Genomic DNA, 5,541 nt, shown 5'->3' with positions numbered 1-5,541 from the left:
TCTCTCTCTGTGTAGTCATGTTTATTCCTTCTTGTCACTTGTTTTGTGCAAGATTTAATAAAGTCCTCATTATTGGCCAGCATTAATCAGAGCTGTACTGTCTCTCAATAACATTTTGGCCACAGTCTGCTTCTCTATGAACCAGCTTTCTTGGGAGAGTCTTCCCATGTCTAACAGGAACTCACTGCAGAGTCTCCTGTCTCTGCATGATTGATAATAGACTTGAAATCAGTGTTTGGTCAGGATTTAGATATTAGTCTGTCTGAGGAGAATCCTGCTGAAAATGCAGTTGACCTGTGAGAATGATGAAATCTCAGAACTGAGAACTGGTTATTTGGGTCAACACTGACTCCCCCCCTCTCAGAAAATAAAAACAGATTAAATAATTTTATTTAATGTTTTTTGTCTTGTACAGGCTATAAAATGAAGTAGACACGTTCTAACATGTAGGATCCACCATGTTAGAGCAGATAAAAGAGAGCAAATGGTCGCACAGTGTTTGACAACCATGTCTTACAAAGAAATCAAAAGTTGTCCTAACATTTCTTCATTTCCATTTTTATAAATGTGTTTCTGATTAATCCAAATTAAGTTTCTTTAAATTTTCTCAATCTAGAAGCTCTAATCAGAGTTTAGTGTAGCCTTAATTTTAATAGCTGCATCTTATTAACGTTCTTATTAAGTATTAAGTGTTAAACAAAGTGTAACAGTGATCAAATTTGTGTAATCTAAATACTATTACATTTACTCTAGCTATTTTTAATTTTTTCTCACAATGTAAATAACTGATATGGAATCATCAGCAGAGTCATCCCATGTCTGACAGTAATGCACTGCTCCTGTTTCTGTCCGCTTGATATTTTAGTGATAATCAATAATTCATGAGGATGTAGAGTTGAATCTGTCTGCATCTTGTTTCAAAGCTGTGTGAGCTCTCAGAATACTGAAATCTTAAAGCATACAGAGGAAGCCCTCCAGGAACTTGTTTATAGCAGCTAACAGAATTCCTATCATCTCTCTCAATGTTGCAGTTGACAACAGCGTGTTGACCTGAAGAAACTGTGTGGACAGCAGCCGTCTGGGTCAACGCTATCACTGCATCAACATCTCCCAGTCACTTTCTTAATTCCTCATCCTCTTCTGTAGAGCTAGCTAGATTCTGTAGTACCTGAAGACACCTGCACTCCTTCCAGCCTACTTTGACTCTCGAGCATAAATGCTATAAATGAACCAAATGCAACAATTCTGTTTTGAAAAAGTTAGGAGTAGAAAGTAGATATATTTGTGTTAAAAAGTACAGCTCTGGGGATAGAGGTTCGAAAGCCAAGTAAGCTGCCATAATGACTTTGACAAATGCTGCAGCTCGTCTTCTGACCTGAACCACTAGACGTGAACACATTTCTCCGGTGCTTGCCTATCTTCACCGGCTCGCTGTTCACTTCAAACTTGATTTTAAAATTTTATTGTTGACTTACAAAGCCCTGAATTGACAGGCTCCGGGGTATTTGTCTGGCCTTGTGTGCCCTCTAGATCTTGTCGATCAAATGATCTTTTGCTTTTAACCATACCAAGGTCGAGGCTGGTTCACAGAGGTGATCAAGCGTTTGGGGTTGTAACGCCTAAACTGTGATATTATCTACACAGTTTAGGCGTGTAGATTATATCTACACCCCTGGTTTTAGATGTGTCCATGATCCAATACGGCTGATTCAAATTGCTAAATGACCTCCTCAGCATGTCTTGAAGTTCTCCAGAGGCCTGGTAATGAACTAATCATTTGATTCTAGTGTGTTGACCCAGGGTGAGATCTAAAACCTGCAGGACACTGGCCCTCGAGGCCTGGAGTTGCCTACCCTTGATCTACCCTTACACATCAGACAGGCTCCTGCTGTCAATCCTTTTAAATCTCATCTTAAAACACTTTTGTATTTATTGGCTTTTAATACATTAAGAGAGATATTTGACATTTGTTTGGTATTAATAATAAAGTAATATTATAGGTTATTGGGTACTAATTGTTTTGTATTTTTATACAGCACTTTGGTCAACATTGCTGTTGTAATTAAATGTGCTATATGAATTTAAAAAAAGAAACTAATGTTTAGACCATTTAACATAATTCAACCATTTCTCTGTGTTGCAGTTGAGAACACCTTCTTTATCTAGAGTGGACAGCAGGTATCTGAATAAACACTAACACTGCATTAGCATGTGCCAGCAAACACAGAAAGAACATGTGTGAAATGTCTTTCTCCAAAAAGATGGGCTATGAAAGAGATGAGAAGAACGTCTTACATTTTAGAGAAGTGATGAGAGAGCAGACAGTCCCCAGCATGTTGTCAGTGTGAGGTGTAAACATCCTTTAATATTCAGCTGAGATGTGAAAACGATTGTAGTGAGAAGAGAAGCAACAGATAAAATGCAATTTAGCTGCATTTTTATTTCATATGAAACATTGTGCAACTTTAACAGTATCTATTTAGGTTGATTAATGTGATTTACTGCAGCTAGAATGTGACAGTTATCAGAACTTTATCACATTGCTGTTATTTAAAAACACATACATCATTGTGTACATATATGTGACAACTTGTGTTGTTGGTGGTCGTCATATTCTTTGATATTTTATATACTTTCAGTGATGATTGCTTAAATGTATCAAAAAGAGTAATTCTGTGTTTATAAAAACACACTCTAGAGTTGGTGGGTTTTCATTGATGAACATTAAAATAATTAAAAAATAACAATAAACACACTATTTGAAGGTGGTGGGTTTACACTGAGTTTGTTGAATGGGTCTTTTGTCAGCATGTGAAAAAAAGAGCATCAAAAAGCAGAAGTATCAGTGAAGAGGTTTTTGTCACAGTGTAAATCACTGTGATACGTATTCACTAACAGAGCTGTCCCATGTCTGACAGTAATAGACTGCAGAGTCTCCCTCCTCCACATTGTTGATGATCAAACGATAATCTGATGTTGACTGATGAGTGGATGTGAATTTTGGTGAGGAGAACCCAGAACCATAGGTTGGACCACTATTGCTATAATAAAAATAGAGCACATACTGAGGAACTCCTCCTGGAATCTGTTTATACCAACGAGCAGCATCTATAACAGTCCCCAGGTTACAGTCCATGGTGGCTGTGTCTCCTTTCCTCACTGATAAAACAGGTTTCTGTGTCAGCACCGTCACACCACTCACACCTGCAAACAACAAGAAGACATGAAGTCAAGACAAACACACTGACATATGAATCCAACAAATAACCACTAATCTGAAGCATAAATAAGATTCCATACTTGCTAGAACAGTGATGAGAGCACAGAGAGTCACCAGCATGTTGTCAGTGTGCGCTCAGAATGGACTTGTAACTTGGAAAGAGATTTCAACGCTTCTTTAGGATGAGGAGATGAGGTGTAAACCATTTAATATAACACGGAATCTCGAAGAGGCCGATAGGAGGAGGAGCTTTAGTTTGTGCTCCTCCTCCTGCATAGTTTGTGATACTTTTAGGTAAATTATCTTCAGTGGAGGGTAATTCTGTTTTTGTTTTTATAATTATTGGTGATAGTGATGTCTCCCTCCTCTCCCTTAAAATTGTGGTCCTGATGTTTATTGTAATAAATTTCTTCCTTCTCCAGTCCTTCAGATGCCGTATTGGTGCTATAAAGTGCTGTCTTATGTACACTGGCCTCAGGATAAACGTGTCAATGGAAAAAACCTCCCCAAGCTCATCACATAGAAACTTAGAACACAGAAGTTATGATCCACTCCTCAGGCTGGAACATTGCAGGAAAACATGTATCACAGTTTTACAAGCACCACAAAAAGGACAGCTCTCCCCATGGTCCCCTTTGAGTTTAGCTGGGTGAAAAAAGATATTTATAGGTGAATAATTTTCAGCTATAATACTAGGACTGACTTGAGTTATGTTAGCTAAAACATTTTAGGTGTAGACAACTGTAATCATTTTTGTATTTCAACGTTTTGTGTCACACTGAATGACTGAAAATATTAAATCTTAAGATTTCACAAAAGCTGTAGTGTCACTCATTCAAGTTTTTTGTTTGTTTGTGTGTTTTGTCACAGTCCTCCCATTTAATCCCAACGCAACAATTGTTGCCGGTGGGATTAAATGTGTTAATAATGTCACTCAGTGTTTGAGAGTAAACTGCTGAGTCTCCTGCTTGTAACTGTTAATCTGTTAGGTTTTGTATTGTTGATTGTCATTTATGCTTAGAAATATTTAACCATGTATGCTTAGAGGTGTATAATTAATTGTGTAGTGATAGGTTGTGTGATCTTTAACAGGCTGCAAAGGCTTGATGTGTATTCCACACTAGAATGCACACCCACATCCTGGGAGCACAAGAGAGGTCGTACCTTCTCTACAGTAACAGAGTTATTTGATATTTATTTGGTGTTTGGTACTAACATTATAAGTTATTTGGTACTAGTTATTTTGTATTTTTATACAGCACTTTGGTCAATTGCTGTTGTAATTAAATGTGCTATATGAATTTAAAAAAAAGAAACTAATGTTTAGACCATCTAACATAATTCAACCATTTCTCTGTGTTGCAGCTGAGAACACTTTCTTTACCTATATTGGACAGCAGGTATCTGAATAAATACTAACACTGCATTAGCATCTGCCAACAAACACATAAAGAACATGTGTGAAATGTCTTTCTCCAAAACAATGGGCTATGAAAGAGATGAGAAGAACACTCTCATCTGAATTGGTCTTTTGTTAGCTTGTGAAAAAAATTAAAGCATTAAAAAGCAGACGTATCAGTGAGGAGGTTTTTGTCACAGTGTAAATCACTGTGATACAGCAGAGCTGGAGCTGTCAAATGTCTTACAGTAATAGACTGCAGAGTCTATCATTTTTGATGATCAAACGATAATCTGATGTTGACTGATGAGTGGATGTGAATTTTGGAGAGGAGAACCCAGAACCATAGCGTGGAGAACTATAGCTATGATAAAACCTCAGTACATGCTGAGGAACTCCTCCTGGAATCTGTTTATACCAAAAGACAGTGTTATCAACAGTCCCCAGGTTACAGTCCATGGTGGCTGTGTCTCCTTTCCTCACTGATAAAACAGGAGGTTTCTGTGTCAGCACCATCACACCACTCACACCTGCAAACAACATGAAGACATGGAGTCAAGAGAAACACAAGCACATATGAAGCCAACAAATAACTACTAATCTGAAATATAAATGAGGTTCCATACATGTTAGAGCAGTGACGAGAGCACAGAGAGTCACCAGCATGTTGTCTGTGTTGAGACTAATAACTTGTAACGAGATAGCACTGCTTCTGTAGGAGGAGGAGAGAAGGTTTGACCCATTAAATATGACACTGAAACTCAGAGAGACTGACAGGAGGAGGAGCTAAACCTGCATTGTTTGTGATGTATTATTGTGATAATTATTGGTGTTAGTGATGTCTCTCTCCTACCCCTAAAATTGTGGTGTTATGTTTTATTGTTATAAATTCACTTCTATATCCTTCAGATGTATTGTTGAT

At 37.6% G+C, this 5,541-nt stretch overlaps 1 gene segment (V, D, J or C); it reads right to left on the bottom strand.

Moving 5' to 3' along the window:
• Nucleotides 1-5,541, bottom strand: part of LOC102201075 (Ig lambda chain V-I region BL2-like) — a 75,277-nt gene that overhangs the window by 40,617 nt on the left and 29,119 nt on the right.

Source organism: Pundamilia nyererei, unplaced genomic scaffold (genome assembly GCF_000239375.1).
Source record: "Pundamilia nyererei isolate P.nyererei 1_Seehausen unplaced genomic scaffold, PunNye1.0 scaffold00158, whole genome shotgun sequence".
In the NCBI taxonomy this organism is placed as follows: Eukaryota; Metazoa; Chordata; class Actinopteri; order Cichliformes; family Cichlidae; genus Pundamilia; species Pundamilia nyererei.
Note: the sequence above shows the minus strand (reverse complement) of the source record. Positions and strands in the feature narration are given on the sequence as shown.